Source organism: Lepus europaeus, chromosome 5, assembly GCF_033115175.1.
Source record: "Lepus europaeus isolate LE1 chromosome 5, mLepTim1.pri, whole genome shotgun sequence".
Lineage (NCBI taxonomy): Eukaryota > Metazoa > Chordata > Mammalia > Lagomorpha > Leporidae > Lepus > Lepus europaeus.
In genome coordinates, this window is record NC_084831.1 from 12,253,587 (window position 1) to 12,275,051 (window position 21,465).

Below are 21,465 nucleotides of genomic sequence, written 5' to 3' on the forward strand. Positions count from 1 at the left end.
AGCCGTCCTCAGCTGAGTGACCCCGACTGGTGGGGGGGGGAGTGGGCTGTGGTTTCCTTTCCCCTCGCCTGTCCCCGCAGTGGGGCTGCCAGCTCTCCAGGGGACTCCTGGCCTGTCCCAGGGGGAGGGGGAGACGGTGGGTGTGCAGGACAGGCCGTGAGATGCTGCTCTGGACTTGCCTCTGACCCACAAAGTTGCTTGCTCTGTGTCCAGGGGCATCGCCCACCCAGCGGGCCTCCCTGCCTCCCACCGTAGCACAGTGCCCAGGACAGACCCCAGGGGCCACAGCACAGTCCATGGTGCTGGCTCCAGGGCTGGCTGCAGGCACCCAAAGGGGAGGGGGCTCGTCCTGCGCTGTCCGCTCTCCTCTGGGTTTGCCGTGGGAGGAGCCATCAAACGCGTCTCCAGCCTGGCTTCTCCGGAGTGTGGCAGGCAGGGACAGCGCCAGTCCTAAAGAGCTGTGATGTAGCCTCATCAGGAGGAGGAGGCGGAGCCTGGAGGAGGAGGAGGAGGAGGGTGAAAGAGACAGGAGGAGGAGGAGGCAAGGAAGCAGTACCCCGCCTCTCTGTCCCCCGCCCCCTCCTATCCCCCCAAGATTTATTTATTTTATTTGAAAGGCAGACTTAGTGAAAGAGAGGCATCTTCCATCCGCTGGTTCACTCCCCAAATGGCTGCAACAGCCAGAGCTGGGCTGATACAGTCAGGAGCCAGGAGCTTCCTCTTGGTCTCCCATGTGGGTGCAGGGGCCCAGGGACTTGGGCCATCCTCCACTGCTTTCTCAGGCCATTAGCAGGGATCTGGGTAGGAAGTGGAGCATCTGGGACTTGAACCAGTGCCCATAGGGGATGCTGGCCCGCAGGCGGTGGCTTTATCCACTATGCCACAGTGCCGGCCCTGCTCTGCCCCCTGCAGGCCACCCTCAGTGTGACTAGGGAACACACACCTAAAGCTCTCTCCTGCGCTGGGTTTCTCTGACATTTGGGGCCAGGTCATCGCAGTCAGGGGGGCCCTTCTGTGCCTCCCAGGGTCTTGTGTGAGTTGGGGATGTGCAGCTGCACCCCAGCCTCTCCTCTGCTGGCTCCCAGGCAATCATTAGAGCCCAGGGCCCCCTGGGGGGCAGGGTGGCACCCGTTTCAGTGGAACGGCTGCGAGTCCTCGGGGGCCTCCCCAGGGACGGCGCTGCTGGAACCAATTCTTCATCCTCACATTCAGCCTCGTGACCTCGTGGTCGCACGCAGGAGAGCAGCGTGCATTTCCTCGTCCCAGCGAGGCTGGGCTCAGCCAGAGACCAACTCTGGCCCACGGAACGAGAATGGATAGGATCCTGGATCCGTTCTGAGACAGGACCGTGAGAGCGGTCACCTGCTGGCATCCTGTGTATCTGTCACTGCCATGGGAGAAGTGTGCTGGGAGCAGCCCACTGGCCTCCAGTGGATACCACCTGCATGCCCAGCCACGCCCGGCCACGCCCAGCCACGCCCAGCCACGCCCAGCCACGCCCAGCCAGGGTATGAGCGATGGCTGACGATCTTAGCATCGCTGTTTTGGCCAGTGGATGGTTTGTTGTGCAGCATCATGTGGCAAGAACTGACAAACGTAGCTTCCCGCTGAGACCAGGAGGAAGTCTAAACCCCTCCTCCAGCCCAGCTGGAGCTCTCCAGGGAGGGGCTGCAGGAAGTGAGCACGCCAGGCAGAGGGAGGAGCAAGGCAAAGGACCTGAGACAGGACCAAGCCGCGGTGTTCCAAGGACAGCAGATGCCCAGGGTTAGGCAGGGGCAGAGGGTGGCCAGTCAGGATTCAAATCCAGGACGTTCCAACCGCAGATTTCATGCTTCAGTTTCCATATCACAGGTTAACATTATTTCTCTGTTATTAGTAGTGCTCATGTTGATGTCTACCTTCCACTGAGGTTAGCCTTCCACTGGCAGAGTACCTAACTCACGGCATCAGAGCCAACCTTATTGTTCCCATTTTACAGAGGGAGAAATCGAGTCGTAATTCCCCCGAGCTCACACAAATAGTGGTGTCAGAGCAGGAATTCAGGCCCAGGCCCATCTGAGCCCAGCAGCCAAGCTCTCGGCCGGCACCCTGGCTCTCCCTTGAGCAGCTCTGTGTATCTGGGTGTTCTGTAGCACAAGCGGGAAGGGATGTGTTGCTTTTTGAGTTTAAGGCACTTTTGGGAGACAAGAGTCACCGTGGACCATCAGAGCTGTTGGTTCCCTTCAAAGGCGGGGCCCCTGCCCCTCACCTCTGCTGGCCGGGGACAGGTCCAGGGCACACGGCCTCCACCACGGGACAGACTGCAGGAGGATGCCTCGAGGTGGACATCGCGGCCGAAGGCAAGCAGGGGAGAGGCAGGTGGACAAGGTAGACTACAGGGGGGCTTCAGAAAGCTCATGGGACAGGGGATTCGGACATACACTTACTTTGCTGCAAAAAAGTGAAAGGCACGCCTAGTTTGTTCTGTGACAGCGCTTTCCCGACAGGTCCTGCAAAACGCCTTCCCGGCAGGTCAGCTTGGCGGCAGCCTGGCCAGGGTGGCGGGAGCGGGGAGAGCTTCATGGGAGAGCCGAGGCGGTCTCCACCCCGTCTCTGGTTCCGAGGGCAGGGCTGTGTTAAGTTTTCCTCCGTGCCCAGGGATTGCAATCGGCTGCTGGGTGAGGCTTCCTGCTCTGGAGGCGGCGTCTCCGTAGACTGTTCCCTGCCTCCTCCCAGCCGCCCTCCCTGTCACCTTTCAGGGCCTGGGGTGCTGGCGTCCCCTCTTCTTACAGGATGCCTTCCTGGGTTTGTCACTACGATGGAAATGCCTGAGACGATTAGCTGTGAGAAGAGAACAGTTTTATTTAGCTCGCAGGTTTGGGGGTTCAGGTCCAGGATGGGGCAGCCCCAGTGGTCTGGTGCCTGGTGAGAGTGGGCGCACGTCGTTATCCGGTCTCCGCGGTCACTTACGGATCACCAGGGTTCAGTCACAGGCTCCACCCTAATGACCCAACTCAGTCTCCCACCAGCCTCTGTCTCCAGTCTCCCTCTTGGGACGTTGGGGACCAAGCCTTTGATGCCTGGCCCTTTGGGGACATCCAGCACCCAAACCCACACACTAACCACAGCGCCAGGCGAGGGCTGGGTCGTTCCGGGGTTCCTGCCTCCAGGCCTGAGCGTCAGACTTCTCGGGGTGCCCCAGAGCCAACACATCCCATAGAAGACAGCTCGCTCTTGATGACAGGCCGACCCCCCCACCTTGGGTTTTCCGTCTCAACCATGGCAGCCCCCATGCCCACCCCGAGGGCACCGCCCTGAGAGGGTTCAGGCCCCGGGCTGCATGGTCAGAGTGGCCCCATTGCTCACTGCCCACTTCCCTTCTCCAAGCCTCGGTCCCTCACTGGTCAGCAGAGGCGATGACACACCTGCATCGTTGGGTCATGGTTAGGGGACGGTGGGACAGTACCTGGAAATGCTTGGGGAGCAGGTGGCACACGCACACCTATTTGCCCACTCGAGGTTCACTGTTGTCATCCTTGGCACCTGCCCCTCCTGTCCAGTCCGTCACCAAGCCCTGTCCGTTCGCTCTCCTAGACACCAAGTCCACCCTCCTCCCCCTCTCCGTCCCGACAGCCACCATGAGTGCAGGCCACCGTGCCCTCCACCCAGGACAGCTCCACCTGCCTCCCATCCCCAAGTGCGCTTTCACAACACAAGTGGGGTCAGGGGTCACACCCCAGGACGCTGACCTCCTGCAGTGGCGCCCCCATTGCCCTCGGGGTGAAGGCGACATCCCCGAGCGCGCCTGCTGGCCCTGGCCTTTCCTGCCCGCTCTCTCGCCTGTGCCTGTCTCTTCTCAGTTCTTGGTCTCCGCGCTGCTGTCTGCCCTCCAGCTGTCACTGCAGAGCCTTCTGGCTGATCCGCGATCCTCCACCCCCGTCCCGTCTTCCTCTGGCTTCCTCCTACTCACTCTCAGAGCCGCAGGCGAGCTCTCGCTGGATTCTTCTCGGGAGTTCTCTGATTCCGAGCCCCGCCGTTCGCCCCACGCACCTCCTACTTCGGCATCTGTAGCGCATGCGCTGTGTCAGGACGGCCTCTGGTCGGGTCTGCAAACACGTAGTTGCGGGGCACAAAGTAAACAGTAGGGGCACACTGTGGCGCCTCTCTCGGCCTCTCCTCTGCCCGGCTCTCGCATCACCTCCTGTCTGCTCTCTCTTTGAAGCCGTGGAATCAATCGTGTGGATTGCACCCTAGTGCCGATGCCACACCCTTCTCTGCACCTGCTCCCGTGCCTGGGACTGTCATTCACCTCCAAAGAGAACACAGTTATTTCCCACCCAGGGATCTCGACCAGCTCCAACCAGCAGAAGTCCTGGCTCCCCAGGGGGCCTCCTGGGTTTCCAGCCTCTCTTTGGTCTCTTTGCCTTCACCTTGGGCAGGGGACACCCTGCTCTGGCCTGCCCAGTCACCCCTGGCAGCCACCCTCCCGTGGGACCAAGCCCAGTCCAGACCCGAGCGGCCGGGCTGACCTGCAGATATGCAGACGAGCCGGGCTCCGCAGGGCCCTGAGCTGTGAACACGTCCACTGCTCGTGCCGCTGAGGGTCTGTGGGTGTTGGTTAGGTGGCAAGATCACGGCCACAGACACCTGATACAGAAGCCGTGCAGGGAAAAGGCAAGCGCAGGCCGAGAGGAGCTGTTCCGAGGCCGTGGGTCTTCTAACCAGCCCTGACCTTCACCTTCTGTGCCACCTGCTCTCTGCTGAGCCCTCTGTCTGCACACTGTCTCCTGCGTCTGCCTCTCCAGCTGCTGTCTGAGATGCCACGGCCTCTCAGAGACCCCCAGGGCAAAGCCCTCCGTGGGAGGAGCAGGCTGCTCCTCATAGCCCCTGGCGACAGCGACAGCAGGCGCAGGCTGAGCCATCACTCGGCTCCCCAAGCCCCCGCTCCCCTCCCCAGGAACCCTGCCTGCGCTAGGGCGAGGCTCTCAGCGCCCAGGGGAAGGCCTTTCGTGCTCATCGAATCTTCTTCGTTTTTAATTTATTTTTTATTTATTTGAAAGGCAAAGGTACAGGGGTGGGTAGGGGGAGAGACCCTTCCATCTGCTGGTTGACTCCGCACATGGTCATAACTGCCAGGTCTGGGCCAGGCTGAAGCCAGGAGCCAGGAGCTTCCTCCGGGTCTCTCATGTGGGTGCAGGGGCCCAAGGACTTGGGCCATCTTCTACTGCTTTCCCAGGCCACAGCAGAGAGCTGGATCGCAAGAGGAGCTGCTGGGACTTGAACCGGTGACCTTATAGGATGCCAGTGCTGCAGGTGGCAGCTTTACCCCCTGTGCCACTGCGCCGGCCCCCCCACCCTCACTCTTGTTACTCAACCCTGAGTCTGTCTCTCTGGATGGCGCTGTTAACCCTTCCACTGCCTGCAGAGCCGCCAGCCACCAGGAGACTGCACTGTGCTCAGCCGGCGTTCCAGTGGGCTACCTGCTCTCCAACCAGGTGCAAATGGAAGAGAAGGCTTTTTAGAAATCAACATTTAACACCCTGCCTCCTTTGCTTCTAGGAAAGAGAACGAGATGGAGAGGCAGCCAATTTTACAGCCTGGAGTTTGTGTTCTTCCCTAACGTCACGGGCGAGAGGAGGAAGTCACGGCCACCTGGACACAAGAGCCGACCTTGGTCCTGCCCTCGGCAGTGCCTGGGCTCAGCATCAGGCAGGGATCCCGCCCGCTGCTAGCCTGGCGGCACGTTCCAGGACCAGAGAAGTGTCATTCAAATGTCCCTGAGTGTTTGAGAACGCCCTGGACACCGCTCTGTTCTGAGGGATGCGGGAGGAGCTGTCGGCTGCGTGGGGGCCAGGGACAGTGGTCTCCCTCGCTGGGGCTGGAGGCGCGGCCATTCCGGCCAGGCAGGCGTGGGACCCCTCTGTCCCAGATAGCTACAGAGCAGGACTTCCGCAAAGCGTGAGCCCCACATCTGCAGATGGAGACACAGCCACAGGAAATACCAGCAGGCGCGCCAAGGGCTGTGCGTGCACCCTGCTCAGGGCGGCATCAGCCGCAGGAGCCAGGAGGTGCAAGAACCCAGGTGGCCATCAGGGCATGAGTGGGTAAAGCAGAGGAGGTGCCGGCCCACAGCAGCCTTCCAGTGATCTGAGGACGCTGGGCTGGGAGACAGGCGTGGCCTCATCCCACTTGCCAACAGGGTCCGGAATGCTCAAGGAGCCAGAAACAGAGCGGTGGCTCCCCTCCCCCAAGGGCTGGGGAGGAGCATGGGCAGCTGGTGTTCGGCAGGTGCAGAGCTTCTGTGTGGTGACGGACAGGGGCCTGCAGGACGGCCACCCCTGTGTGAACACGCGGACCCCCCTCCCGTAGCGCAGGGACTCAACACAGGCGTCCACATTCCCAGACTTAGCTTGCTACCCTGAGCCAAGCAGGGTTTTATTTATTTATTTGTTTAACATTTATTTGGTGTATTTGAAAGGCAGAGTGACAGAGAAAGAGGGAGACACACCCACACCCTCCACACACATCTTCCATTCCCTGGTTCACTCCCCAGATGGCCACAACAGCAGCTGGGGCTGGGCCAGCCCAAAGCCAGGAGCCAGAAAGCCCGTCCAAGTCTCCCACGTGGGTGGCAGGGGCCCAGCCAAGCTCTCGGCACGTGAGCAGGGAGCTGGGTCGGAAGTGGAGCAGCCAGGACTCGAACCGGGACCCATATGGGCAGCTAACCTGCTGCACCACAGTGCCAGCCCTCAGGTGGTGTTTTATTGTACAACAAACTATGCTTTGTCTAACCCATTCCTTAGTCCTGGGCTTCTGGGAGATTTTCCCTCTTCTGCAATTATAAACAATGCTTTGTAAATACGGGTGTGTGTGTGTGTGTGTGTGTGTGTCTGGCATATAAAACAATTTACTATCGGATAAATTCCTGGCTATGACTATCTTAGGGACAGCACTGCAGTGTAGCAAGTAAAGCCACTGCCTGCAGTGCCGGCATCCCATATAGGTGCTGGTTCAAGTCCCAGCTGCTCTACTTCTGATCCAGCTCCCTGCTAATGCACCTGAAAAAAGAATGGGAAATGGCCCAAGTGTGGGCCCCTGCACCCACGTGGGAGAGCTGGAACAAGCTCTTAGCTTCGGATTGGCCCAGCTCCAGCCATTGTGGTCACTCGGGGAGTGAACCAGCAGATGAAAGATCTCTCTCTCTCTCTCTCTCTGTAACTTTGCCTTTCAAATAAATAAATATTATAAAAAGAAAAGAAAAGAGAGTTTTCCATGGTCCTCAGGGGTTTCTGGGAACCAAGGTAAAATCCTGAATTCCCTGGCTCCTGAGGCACAGCTGGGCTCTCCTGGGCCCGCAGAGGCCTGGCTGGCCTTTAAACAGGGTCCCCCTCGGGGCGCCTCGGGCCTTGAACTCCATCTGCAAGGGGAGCTCCCATGCCGCACGCCCTGATGTCCTGGGATGTGCAGGCATGCTGTGGTAGCGACCCCTGTTGGTGAAGGGTGGGGCTCTACCGGGAGAGGTGTCCCCGACAAGCAGCAGACAGACACGCCTTCCCCGCCTCAGTGTCCAGTGTGCAGCCAGGCCCTGGGGGCAGTGCTGGGGGAGTGGTCAGACGACCCCCGGGGAGCCCCCTGTGCTGCTTTGGTGGGAAGCATGGTTTGGAAGGATGGATGGAGCTGTGGTCAAGGCTGCCCCAGACTCCCAGCGGCCCATGACCTTGGGCCTGAGTCCCTTCGTCCCAGGCTGCAGCAGGGAGGAGCCTACGATAGTGCCTGCCTGGCACACAGTAGGCGCTCCGCACTGTGCACTTCCTTCCTTCCCTTCTCCCCGTCAGGCCATTCCTCTTGTAGGCAGAGCCCTGGCTGGGGCACCTAGGAGAGTCAGGGACGGGAGGGGGGACAGCAGGTGCAGCCCTTGGGCAGCTCCTAGCCTGGGAGCGAGCTGGGCCTGTCCTTGGCGAGCTAGGAAGCATAGGCTGTCATAGGTGACATGTGTTTGTCCATCCCCAAGGAGCCCAGGGGGCCCTGGTGCTCTGAGTGTGGTCCCTGGACTACCAGCCGTGGCAGCAGGATGTCATCAGAAATGCTGGCTCCCAGGCTCACCCAGGCGCCTGTGTCAGCACCTGCGCTTGGCTGAGCTCCCAGTTCACGTGCACGGCCAAGTTTGATTTGCAATGGTGATGGCCCGATGGTTGTGTCTGCTCAGGGTTGCCATGGGGCTCCCCTCCTCATGGCCAAGAAAGCAAAGGCAGGTGGAAGTGGTTCAGGGACCCCGGATGCTCCCAAAGGGACGCAGGTGGCCTATGGGATGGCTGCCCGGCCAGCAAACAGTGCCCCTCCCCCAGCAAAACGCTCCTCTGGGGCGGACCAGTGGGGCAGAGCCTATGCCTCCTCCGGGCAGGTTTCCCACAAGCCCTCTCGCCTGCCTGTCCCCTGTCCCGGGGACCGAGCCGGGGAGACTGAGGCAGCTGGCGCCAGCCGGCTGGTAATGAGGCGGATCTGCCGGAGAGCAGCCGCAGAAGGCGTATTAGAGACGTTTGCTTGATCCCACTTTAATAACCTGCCAGCCCGCGCAGCCAAACGCGGCTCAGAAGTCGTGAAACAAGAGGCCCATTTCTTATTATTTTTAATAAAGAGCCTTTTATAACTGCCTTCGTTGGTGCTATTAACTTGCCCCGTGTTTAATAAGACTATGCGGTAACAAGAGCCTGTCTCGTTACCCGCTGCCGCAGCAGCTGTGGGCACAGGCAGCCTCACACACCCACAGGCACACACGGGGGTGGAGCTGTCCACGTGCACACACGCAAGCCGTGCACACGCACAGCTTCACTCACGTAGGCAAGGGATGCTGTGCGCATGTGCGCGCGTGCTTAGGCTCATGCATACTCCACGCACATGGGCAAGCCACACACGTGTAAACATGTGAGTTACACGTGGAGCTGCACATGCGCTGAGGGAAGTGTGGGCGCACACACACGCACGCACACACACACAGTTTTCCAACTCAGCATGGAGGGAAAGGCAGGTGAGAAATAGCTCCCACTGGGCTCCTCAGGACAGTAAGATTGGGGAGGGGGAGCGTGGCACCCCCAACCCCTGTGTGACAAGCGGGAGAAAGTGGGCGGAGTAGTCTCAAGATGGGCGTGGTCCCAGAGAGCAAGCCCCCCACCATCTGCAGACAAAGGGAGTTCTCTGAGACTGGAAGGCTGTGGGTGAGCAAGGAACGCTGATGGCAGAGGGGAGGGGGAGGTGGTGCCTCCTCCTTCAGGCCTTCCAGATTCACCCGGATGTGGGGCGCACACACAGTGGGGTCAATGGCGGTGATGGGGTCGGCGTTGCCATGCAGTGAGTTAAGCCGCCATTACAACACCTGCCTTCCATGTCAGAACGCTGGTTCGAGTCCCCATCCAGCTCCCTGCTAATGCGCCAGGGAAAGCAGCAGAAGATGGCTCCAGTCCCTGCCACCGATGTGGGACAGCTGGGTGGAGCTCTGGGCTCCTGGTTTTGGCCTGGCCTCGCCCCGGCCATCGTAGCCATGGGGAGCAGGGGGAGGAGTGAACCAGCAGGTGGAAGATCTCTCTGATACTCTGCTTTCAAATAAACAAAGAACTCTGTTTCACAAATGCTGGCAAAAGCAGGTGCACGGAGTGCCCAGGAGGTCCCTGGCCTCTTGTGGGTCCTGTGCAGTCCACACTCTCGGTGTCCAGTCCCACCGTCAGAGGCCTGGTGCCTGGAGAAGGTCAGCGGCTTGGCCAAGGCCACACCGCCCAGCACGGGAGTGGTCTCGGGAGTGCAGGGCCATCCCTTAGAACGCAGAGGGGAAGCTGGCCACCCTAGGACTGAGAATGGGAAGAGAAGGAGCTGAGGGGGAGGGGGAAATGGGGGGGGGCCAGGACACTTGCTCTTCCCGTCACCCACCCCTGGGGCTGGGATGCGCCAGTGATGTCACGGAGGAGCAGGTGCCCCACCCAGCTCTCCTGGCTCCAGTGGGTTTAAATGGGGAGGGGGCGCCACTCACCGTGTGGCCACACTCCCTGCAGTCACTGGGCCACGTGGGCCAGACACGCCACCTGCTGCTTCGTGGGTAGGGCCGCAGGTCAGCGTTCTCCTCAGGGCATCCCACGCTGGAGGCCGGGAAGGAGACACCTGCCAGCCTCCGTGTCCCCGGGCCTCGGCGAGAATGAGAGAAGCGCTTGGCAGATCGGCACTGAGCAGGAATAAAGGGAGGAGAAGGGCAGGAGGGCAAGGTGTGTGTGGGGGGGACGAGGAACAAAACCCCGGGCGTTCGGGAGGGAGCGGGCACAGCGGGTTCTGCCTTCTCATCTTCGAGCCTCTGGACATCGGGGGTCTGCGGGGGTCCCTCTGTGTGGCCGTTTTTATTCAGGCTGTCTGGAGCCGTCATCGAACGGGCTCCCCAAAGGAGACATCGACAGGCCCGGGAAACACAAAACGGCGAATCCCCCCGCTTCTCCAGGGGGCTGCAGGGAGGCGGGGGCCGGCCGGGAGCCATCGACGTTTTAATGGCTGCAGTCAGCGTGGCTCTGGGCAGGCCAGGTTCAGACAAAGGCCCCGGATCGCCAAGCCTCCCCCAGCCTGGCCTCCTCCCTGCTCGCCCTGCTCAGAGTCGGCCTCGAACACACACTGAGCTCCACAAAGGTCAGAGGCTGCTGCCCACCAGGCTGCACTTGGGCCTTGGACTTTAGAGGGGAGGCTGGAGACTAGCAGAGGCGATGAGGAGGGGGCTGTGTGCCTGGGGACAGCAGGAGGACGCCAGGGCCAGGTGTCAAGGTGGGCGTGGGGGTGGAGAGGCGCTGGGGCAGCGTAGCACTGTGGTTATCAACTCTGAAGGCACACTGACCTACTTTCCCGGCCCTGTATCTCCCCACTCTGCTTCCCAGCCCTGCCCACGCTCTGCCCGCTCCGTGCTCTGAGACCAGTAACGGTAATGGACATCTCCTGGCGCAGCGTCAGGGGCCCTGTGAGTGTCCACCCTGATCCGCATCTCCAACCGAGCTCGCAGCCTCGCGGGCCTCCGACACGGGGCAGGAAGCACTGGCCAGGGGTGTGCTCCGTGAATGCCCAGGTGGCTACGCAGATGTGGGTCAGTGTAGTGACCGCGAGGAGGGGCGTCCACACAACAGAGCCTGTAACCGCTGCTGGCCCGAGCCTGGCACGGGGCTGTCGTGGCCTCCAGGGCCCTAAAAGGCGGCGTTTTGATGGCCCCTGCACAGATGCGGAAGCCGAGTCTCAGAGAGGCGCCGTGACCCACCTGCCGTCGCTGAAGCCCAGGCCGCCGACTCCGAGTCTCACGCCGCTCTGCCCGCTCCAGCCACGGGGCCTGGGTAGCACCAGACCCAGCCTTGCAGCCAGCTCGGGCCCCCTGCCCCGCCGAGGCGAGCCTCTCTGCCGGTCATCTGTCCCCGGTCCTCTGAGTCCCTGGCTGTGGCACTGCCCCTCCCCCAGGTTCTAGAATGGGCTCAAGACCCCAGCCCGGGGGACCTGTGAGGTGAGGTGGGGTGGGGAGACACACAGCCCATGGGTACCACAAAGCGGACGAGCAGGCAGCAAGAGGGGCCTGGTTTCTCACTCTGCTGCCAGCCCTTGGCTTGGGGAGTGGATACCACCCCTCCCCAACCCTGGCCACAGGTGCGGTCAAGTTCCCGGAGCCATCAGTGGAGGCTGTGGGGCGGTGAGGGCAGGCGGCCGGGGTGCCAGCCAGAGCCACCCCGGGGACTCCAGCAGACACGGCTCCAGCCCTGGTTCCGTCGTCTATTAGTGACGTCATTTCAGCATTTTGGGCCCACTGGGGGCCTCAGTGTTCCCATCTGTAAAATGGGGATAAGATTCACTCCCCAGGTGCTGTGGAGATTCAGCACACCCAGGTTTTACGGAGGTGTAGCCACGCGTGTGGGTGGAGGATCATGGCCGAGCCAGCCCCCAGACACTGCCGCCTGGGGACCAGGACCAGGGATAAGGAGTGGAGGCTGGGAGCCGCCCACGGTGGAAGGAGCTATCTTGGGGTCCTGAGCAGCCAGCGGCCAGTGGCAGAGTCTGGCAGTGGACAGGGAGCTGGCCCGGACGGCCTCTGAAATCGCACTGTGGCTCCACAGCCCCGTGCCGTCGGAATCCCTCCTGTTCTCCAACCCAGATGGTGGGACAGCCTCTGAACCTCGAGTCCACTCAGCCTCTGAACCTCGAGTCCACTCCGATGACCTGGGCGGGGTCAGACCGAGGCTTGGCTCCGCCCACCCAGGCTCCGGATGCAGCAGGATCCACAGCAAGGGCTCAGCACAGACCTGGGCAGTGACGCCGAGGCTGGGCCAGCGGAGCAGCCGGGATGCGCGGTGCAGAGCTGAGCGGCCCGGGAAATCCTGCTCCCAGGTCAGCCGAGGGGCCCACGGGATCCCTGACGCGCCCCCCGCCCTGGGCCAGGCCTACGGGCCGCAAGGTGAGCCACACAGAGCCCTTGCCACGGACCGATGGGACACCTGTTCCAGGTGGTGAGATTAAGTGGAAGGCACTGTGGGGGCCTGAGGAGGGACACCGGGCCCGGCCAGAAGGCGCCCTGTGAGTGCCCAGCGTGTGGCTCCGTGGCCTAGGCTGCCCGTTGCAGTGCCAGCTTCCCACGTCAGAGTGCAGGTTGAGGCCTGACCGCCTGGCTTCTCACCCAACTCCCTGCTGATGCGCTGGGGAAGGCGGCAGGCTATGGCCCACCAGCCTGGGCCCCCTCACCCACGTGGGAGACCCGGATGGAGTTCTGGCTCCTGGCTTCAGCCTGGTCCAATGCTGACTGGGTGGACATTTGGGGAATGAATCAGTGGATGGAAGATTTCTCTCTCTCTCTCTCTCTCTCTCTCTCTCTCTCTCATCTCTATCTCTCTCTCTCTCTCTCTCTCTCTGCCTTTCAAGTAGATGAAATAAATTTAAAGTGAATATTAAGAAACAAACAAGCAGGAACAGCATTGTGGCACAGCAGGTTAAGCCACCACTAGCAATGCCAGCATCCCATGTGGGCACCAGCTCATGTCCCGGCTGCTCCACTTCCAATCCAGCTCTCTGCTATGGCCTGGGAAAGCAGTGGAGGATGGCCCGAGTGCTTGGGCCCTGCACCTATGTGGGAGACTCAGATGGAGTTCCAGGCTCCTGACTTTGGCCCAGCCATCTCAGGAGTGGACCGGCAGGTGGAAGATCTTTCTCTCTCAGTCTCTGTCTCTCCTTCTCTCTGTTACTCTGCCTTTCAAATAAATAAAAATAAATATATATAAACAAACAAGTATACAGCTTGCTAGGACTGCTGTGCCATAGTTCCAGGGGCTGGGGCGTGTGTTTTCTCCCAGCTCTGCTGGCCCGAAGCCCTAACTTCTGATGGTCAGGGTCAGCTTCTTCCAGCCTCTCTCCCCGGCTGGTGGACAGCCGCCTTCCCTGCCTGCACATCGTCCCCTCTGCTACTGCCTGGGCCCGCGTTTCCTCTCCCTGCAGGAACACCAGTCACACGGGGCTGGATCCCACTGCAATGATCCCATTTTGCTTTTCACGCCCACTGTGAGGGCCCTCTCTCCACAGTCACCTCTGAGATACTGGGCATTAGGATTTCAGTGTAGACATTCAGGGGGGAGCACCCCTGAGCTACCACGGAGGGAGTGCAGGAGACAAGTGGGAGCCAAGAGCTCCAGGGACCCCAATAAACAGGCCTTGGTTGGATGTCAAAATGAAATGCTGGCTCTGGTATGGAAGGGGACATCGGGCTGCACCTGCAGGGGGAGACCCTGGGCAGGGCCAGCTGCTCCCTCAGCACCTCAGGGGGCACACGGCTCCCGGGTGTGCCCCCTTCCCTGCGGAACAAGGGAAGCCGATGATAACTGAAAGGCATCCCGGGCCGGGCGGTCGCCCACCCTCGCGTTAGGCAGCGAGGCAGGCATGATTCATTCTGCAACCCAGACACATTCTCGAATCTCCCAGCATGAGCCGAACACGCGAAAATTAGCCAAACCACCCCCCACAAACTAAATTGATAAGAGTGAAGTTAAACCGACAGGCATTGCTAACGACCGCACGGAGAGCAGCACGCGGAGAGCCCAGCGCGCTCGAGACCACCCCGCTGACTCACTGTTAGGCGGGCATCGCCCCCCTGCCCCCCCGCGCACTGGAGGGCCGGCCTCTCGGCTTAGCAGGCGCACAGCAGGGGCTGAGTGACCGTGAGTGGGGCGGGGGAGGAGGCACTCAGACCTCTGCATGGGGAGAGGAGCCTCAGCCCAGAGCTGACGGACACCACACGCTGCTCACTGTTCACAATTCACCGAGCAGGTTCCTAACAAACAGGTCCAAGTCTGATGTCAAAACAAGAGCTCGCGGCTGCTGAGCCGTTCACCGGGAAGATGGGGGAGAAGCCCTGCACGCTGTGTTCGTCCAGGGCCCGAGAAGTGGCCCTCAGCCCTCACTCCTCCTGAGGGCTCCACGCGTGTTCTAGAAATCCGTGCGGTGGAGAAATATCACAGATCCTCCCCCACCCCGCCCCACCCTGCACCCCAGCACCGCCCCCGCTGTGCAGGTCCTGAGAGCGACAGAGAATGTTCTAGCACACGAAGCCCCGCCTCTGTGAGAGAAGTGAGCATTTCCTAAATCCACACCTAGAGTCCCGCAGAGACCAGACAACAACCTGGGACCAGTCACGGTCCAGCAGACGAACATCCTGGCCAGGAAGTCGGCGGCCCGGCTCAGCCTTGACCCAGGAATTCTGAGACTAATCTCACCCTGTGCTTGGTTACCCGAGGGTCCTTCCGGACGTTCGTGAAAAGAACGGACTTAAAAGTACGAGTTGATTTGGGTGCAAACATTTCTGGGTGCAGAGAAGAGAAAAAACTGTTCTTTTCCATAACACAGGGAGGACGCCCGCTCGGGAAAGGCTGCCCAGATCTGAAAACCACTTGGCGCCAGAAGCAACTCACAGTTTTCATTCCATTTGCCATGGACTTTGGGAAACCCCTGCAGACCGGACCCACGCTGCTCTGCTCCCGGCTCACTTCCTGCACTACGTATCCATGGCCGAATAGCGAGTTATTTCCAGAGTTAGAAGCTTAAAACGCACGCGCCTTCACCATCTCCGGCTCCTGTGCGGCAGGGTCCCCGTGCAGCCCTGCTGGGCTCTGCAGCTCTGGGTCTTCGCTGGGGCTGCCCCGGTCTGCAGGCTTGGCTTGGGTGGGCTTGCCTCCAAGCTCCCTCCAGCCTCGGTCCCCTGGAGGATGCCCTTGGCTTTTCGGGGCCTGTGCTGCAGTCCACAGGCACCTCCCTCGGGTCCTTGCTGGGTGGGCATCTCCATATGGCTGCGGACAACATGGCAGAGCCAGCTGGACGGGAGTCGTGGTCCCTTGTCACCCGCTCCCGGGAGTGCCATCCCATGGCTTCTGCCTGTTGCAGTCAGGAGAAGTGGGGCCCAGCCCAGTCTTCACTCAAGGCAAGGGGGTCACAGGGCAGGAGCTGGGCTCCCTGGGAGCCGGGGCAGAAGCACCTGCAGCCCCCCCCACCCCCGCTGATTCTCTCAGCCTCGCTGGACCATCGGAGACACGGCTCCCTCTTGGACTTCTTTGGTTCTGTGAAGAATGGGGTGAGACACGGGGAGTGTGGCTGGAAGGTGAGTGGTCAACCAATCAGTGCTGTCGGTTGGGCACCGGGAGACCGACGGCGGGGGGGACATGGACAGCAGACTTGGCCCCTTTGCTATCAAGGGGAGCCGCTCCAGCCAGTTCCCCGCTGAGTGCTGCACCCCCATAATGCACAGAATGTGGCAGAAAAAGGCGGGGTTCAGGCACCCTGGATTGAGGGCTCCCATGCTCTGAGCCTTTCCCGGCCCCCTGTGCTGTATTGCAGGTGCACTGGGGGCTGGCGAGCCAGCATCGCCGCGTGCACCCTGTTCTGATGAGCACAGCACACAGCCAGGCAGCTGCCCACCCCAGGCCCCAGCGCCCAGCTTTGTCCACGGGACTTAGGAACGCAGTAGGCGGTCTGTGGGCTGCACATGGAAAGCCCAGCGCTGGTCCCAGTGGTCTGGCCTTTGGTCTCTGCCGCGACACCGGCAGAAAGGACTTGGGAACTCGGTGTGGACAGCAAAGGGCACCGGAAGGCCTCCGGAGCTGCTTGGCGAACACAAGGGCTTAGTTACAGATTCCATCCCACTGCAGACTTCGGCTCCAGCCCACGTGGCAGGACCAGGGCTGGCACAAGGCTGAGGCATTGAGGGCCCACAGTTAATTCCAGGGGGGCCTTTACTCTCAGAAGGGCTGCACGACCCACGGCCTGTCGCTGCTCCCCTCCCCACCCCCTCATTTTTTGAAAAAAGATTTATTTTTATTTATTTGAAAGGCAGAGGCACAGAGAAGACAGAGAGAGAGAGAGAGAGATCTTCTGTTAGCTGGTTCACTCCCCAAATGGCCACAACGGCCAGAGCTGGGCCAGGCAGAGGTCAGGAGCCAGGAGCTTCTTCCAGGTCTCTCATGCAGGTGCAGGAGCCCAAGCACTTGGGCCATCTTCCACTGCTTTCCCAGGCCATAGCAGAGAGCCGGATGGGAAGTGGAGCAGCCGGGACTTGAACCAGCACCCATACAGGATGCTGGCACTGCAGGCAGAGGCTTAACCCACTACGCCAAGGCACCAGCCCCTCCACCCCCTCATTAATCTTGATTAGGGAGCCCTTGCACTGGAGTTAATTTCCTTGTAGATGCGTATCAGTCATGTAGCAGGGGATCTCTCCCAAGCTAATGAGGAATCATAGTCTTGCCATGTCGTTACTTAGCTCATTAGTGCACTGACTGCTTTGCGGGGGGCAGGGAAGGTCGGGGAAGACACGGGCCAAGAGGGAGCCAAGCATGGCTCAGAAGGGGACCGGGAGGGAGGCTAAGAGGAGGAGGAGGGCAGCCGCGGGCTCCTGGCTTCTCCCTCCCCTGGATGGGCCCCAGAGGTCAGGCCGGGGCTTAGAGGGATCTGAGCATCTGTCTCTCGAGCCAGGGTCCGCACGCAAACTCTCCCTCACCCTGTCTAGGTTACAGAGCCTTGGGCTTAGGCGTGGGATCTGGCGTCCTGGTGAGCAGAGGCAGAGGCCATCCGGGCAGCACCCGAGGGCCAGAGACGGTCCAGCTGCAGGCAGGGAGATGGTCAAGGCCAGGCAGCCAGAGCCCTCCTGTCTGTGGCTGAGCCAGAGCCGAGGCAGGGCCCCTGGGCCCTCGCCTGGCAAAGGGGTGGCGCCTCCCTCGTCAGCACCCACTCCGGAGCCAGCTGCTTCCTTCTCCAGGACTAGTGAGGCCCCGTTCCTCCTGGGCTGCTGGCCAGGGGGGCCTGGGGGCCTCTGGAGCTCTCATCCAGCTGTTGTCCCCCAACGTGGGCCTCTCCTGGCAACAGCGCAGCTGCCTCCCAGCGCCAGCCAGGGAGGGGGCTCGAGAAGAGTGCCAGGCAGACAGAAGTCACAATCTTTTGTCACCGCGTCTCAGAAGTGCCATCCCATCAGCTTGCCTGCTGTGTCCATCAGGAGAGAGGCACCGGAGGCAGCTCCTGCCGCAGGGAGGGGCTGGTGCAGGTGCAAGGGCCAGGAAGGCCGGGCTTCCGTGTGCCCCACAGTCCCCCCCCCCCCGGGGGCGGGGCTGCCTGTGCGAAGGCCCCAGGAGAGCCTGGCTCTGTGTGTCCCACATTGCTGCAGCCCTCACACCTCCATCCATGCCCGCACCACGCGGAGCTCAGTAAATATTTATCCAGTGTGTGGGAGGGGCTCCTCCACGCAGGGCCGGCTGGGGAGGGGCCTCCTCTTGCCTCCCTGCTCCCGGAGCGGTGGGGTTCTGCAGCCCAGAGCCCAGCACGCGCCTCTGGGGGAGCCTGTGCCTGGAGTGAAGCCCCTAGCTGCATTGCAGTGGTTTGCCCCGACCTCCCACTCCAGGGGAAGGCAGACTCCGTCCAGAAGGAGATGTGTGAAAATTGGATTTGCTGCCAGGGTCAGCCCTTGCCGCGCTGTCCCAGCTGTCACCTGCCTTGGATACAGAGGCTGTTTCTCCAAAGGACTCCTCCCGCGGACCTCCCCTCCCCCTCCCCCGCCCCCCCCCAACTCCCCTCCCCCTGCCGCTGCTGGAGTCCGAGCTGCAGGCTGTCCCCGTCCTGGCCCCTGCCCCTCCAGGCCAGCGTCCCCTCCCTCCAGCCCCGCCTGGCGTCCCGATGCAGATCCTGGGAGCAGCGGGGATAGTTCCAGCGCCTGGGTGCCTTCGCCCACGTGGGAGCCCTGGAGTGAGTTCCCAGCCCCTCCTGCAGGCATTTGGAGTGAGCCAGCAGACGGAAATGCTCTCTTTCTCTCTCCGCCTCTTGAATAAATAATATTTTTTAATTAAAAATACACACACACTAAAGCATCAGATCACACCTTTCTTCTTAAAGCTCTCCCATGGGAGCCGGCACTGTTGCATAGCAGGTAAAGCTGTCGCCTGCAGTGCCGGCATCCCATATGGGCGTCGGTTCAAGTCCCAGCTGCTCCACTTCTGATCCAGCTCCCTGCTGTGGCCTGGGAAAGCAGTAGAAGATGGCCCAAGTGCTTGGGCCCCTGCACCTGCGTGGGAGACCCAGAAGAAGCTCCTGGCTCCTGGCTTCAGATCAGCCAAGCTCTGGACGTTGTAGTCATTTGGTGAGTAAACTAATGGATGGAAGACCTCTCTCTGTCTCTCTCTGTAACTCTGCCTTTCAGATAAATAAATAAATCTCTTTCAAAAAAAAAAAGCTCTCCCACAGCTTCCTGTAGGTCTGGGCTAGAGCGCGGCTCCTGTCCTGCGGGTCCTGGCCCAGCCGCCTCTCCCACTCCTCACTGACAGCTGACGGGGCAGGGCAGGGGCTGCTGCTCCCTGTGTCAGGGAAGCTCTCCCTCCTCCCAGGCCCTTTGCCTGTCCTTTGTCTGCCTGAGCCTCCCCTGCAGCTCTTTGCAGTGCTTACTCCCTCTTGTCTTTCTGATCCCATTTAATTGTCACCTCCTCAGGGAAGCCTTCCCAGACTGCCCCCACCACTACTGCTCACCCGTCTTGTTTATTTGTCTCCTGGTGTGGGTGACAGCCCGAGATGGTGGTGGTTTTGTTATTGACTTACTCAACGGCTGCCCCCCAGGAGGAGATGGGGTTGGAGCCATGAAAACCAGATGGATGCCTAACTGGTCCTTGTGGAGCCCCTGGGCCCAGTACACTGGGGGATAAGTGAACCCCGCTTTGTTGGAGGGTGCCAGCCACCTCCCCCTGCCTGCCCAGCTCACAGACTCGCTCGTTCCACCCAAGGTGAACCCAGGGCCGGCCCGGTCCAGGCAGCTCCTTCCCACCCTAGCCGCCCTCAGCGGCTCACGACTGCCCAGCAGTGTCAGGGTCAGAGGCCCGGCAGCTCCCAGCATTCCCTCACGTCTACTCTGGTGTGTGCTGGCCCCGTAGGATACCAGCTGCTCCCCTGAGCATCCCTGCCTTTTCCTGGCTCTGGGCTTCGGCTGGAATGATCTGGTTTTCTCTCCGCTCTCCTCTGCTGGGGGAATGTGTGCACGCATCTCAGTTAAGTCACCTTCTCCGGGAAGTCCTCCCTGGTTGCCTTCACCGGTGAGACAGGAAGAACTTGGGGTTCGAAGTCGGGTCTGGATTTGCTCCTCGGCTCTGCCCTCTGCCGTGTGTGGCTCCCGGCGCCCACACCTGTGCAGGAGAAAGAATCCTCCATTCAGAGATACAGAGCGAAGTCGGCCGGAAGAGCCTCTGGCCCAGCGCCGACGTTGCCCCCTCCCAGGCCTGCTGGCAGCTTGCCATCCTCCATCACCTGCGCTTGGCCATGGGCGCGTCCTCCTCGGTCCCCGTCGGCCTGCGCACCCCAGCCCCAGCCCACGCGGGCTCTGCAGCCTGGGGGCGCTCCTGATTGTCCCGCGTCCCAGGCTGCTCTTCTTTCCTAGAGAAAAGCAGCGTCATCAGATTTTACGCTGAGGGTCTGCCGTGAGGACGGGAGCCCCCCGGGGAACGTGTTCCTAGAATTCTGGAACTTGTGTCCATCATTCGGTCAACAAACAGCTGCCCAGCACTGCTGTAGCAGCGACCCCAGGAGTCTCACCTCCTGGCCGTCGGCAGCCCTGGGCGCCCCCTCTTCTGGGGCCCAGCCTGCCCTGGAAGGCCCCTCCCGCTGGAGACCGGTGGGGATGTGGCCACATCTGCCTGCAGGAAGGCCTGGGAGCTGCCGGACCCTTGCGGGCCAGGGGCTGGGACACCCGCCCCGGCCTTGGGCAGCCAGCAGGCTGGGGGCTGGGGAATCTGGGACTCCCACCCTCAGAGGCCGCTGGGAAGGCCTGGCAGGAGGTCCCGCAGGGCTGGGAATCCTTCATTAAACAGGAGAAACCCTGGGGCCAGCGCTGTGGCATAGTGGGTTAGGCATCAGCTTGCAGTGCTGGCATCCTGTATGGGCACCGGTTCGAGTCCCGGCTGCTCCACTTCCCATCCAGCTCTCTACTGTGGCCTGGGAAAGCAGTGGAGGTTGGCCCAAGTCCTTGGGCCCCTGCACCCATGTGGGAGACCGGGAAGAAGCTCCTGGCTCCCGGCTTTGGCCTGGCCCAGCTCTGTGTGTTGCGGCCATTTGGGGAATGAATCAACAAATGGAAGATCTCTCTCTCTCTCTCTCTCTCTCTGTAACTCTGCCTTTCAAATAAATAATAAAAATGCATCTTTTGTTAGAAAGAGGAGAAGCCCTGTAATCCAGCCAAGTGTCCACGGGCAGACGGACAGACGGCGGTCTGTGGCATTCCTGCCGGGGAACATCGGCCCACCATACAGGGGCGGGGGATTCTCACCCACGGCGCAGCAGCGGGGCTGGGGGGCCCTGAGAGCGCTGTGCGAAGAGAAGGAAGCCGGTGCCGCGGTCAGGGCTCGCAGGGGCTCTGGACTGGTCAGACACAGAGAGGGGAGGGCGCCGAGGAGGCGGAGTTGGTGCGAAGGGACCGGGGTTCAGGTCCGCGCGACAGACGGCCTGGGGACAGACAGCGTGAGCACTTAAGGATGGCTGAGACAGATCTCTGGTTTGTGTATTTTTACCACAGTTAAAAATTTAAAAGATGGAGGGAGGGAGAGAGAGAGAGGGAGGAAGGAAGGGAGGGGGAGAGAAGGACACCTGGGTGAGGACGCCTGGGCAGGTGGGAAGGGCCCCCTGGGGGGTTCTGACCTTGGTCTCTGAGCCCTGTGTCTTCCCCAAGGGCCCAGCTCTCTGTCCTGCCCCAGCCTACTTGATCCGCTGTCCAGCAGGCTGTGGCCTGAGTGCGGACGCCCCTCCTCTCTGCCCAGTGCCCTGAGCACAGCCGACGTCACCTGCTCCTTCCAGCTCCTGAAGACAGAAACGAGGGGCAGCCTGGCGACAGCGCGGTGCCCCCAGATGGCCCCTATCAGAGCGCCGCTGAGTCCCGGCTGCTCCGCTCTCCATCCAGCTCCTGGCTGCTCCATGTGGGAAAGCAGCAGATGATGACCCGAG

General features: G+C 61.3%; 1 pseudogene; it reads left to right on the forward strand.

Annotated features, from left to right (window-relative positions):
- The window catches only part of LOC133761214 (ribose-phosphate pyrophosphokinase 1-like), a 34,011-nt pseudogene extending 14,136 nt beyond the window's left edge, over nt 1-19,875 (forward strand).
- Nucleotides 19,876-21,465: the final 1,590 nt, after the last annotated feature.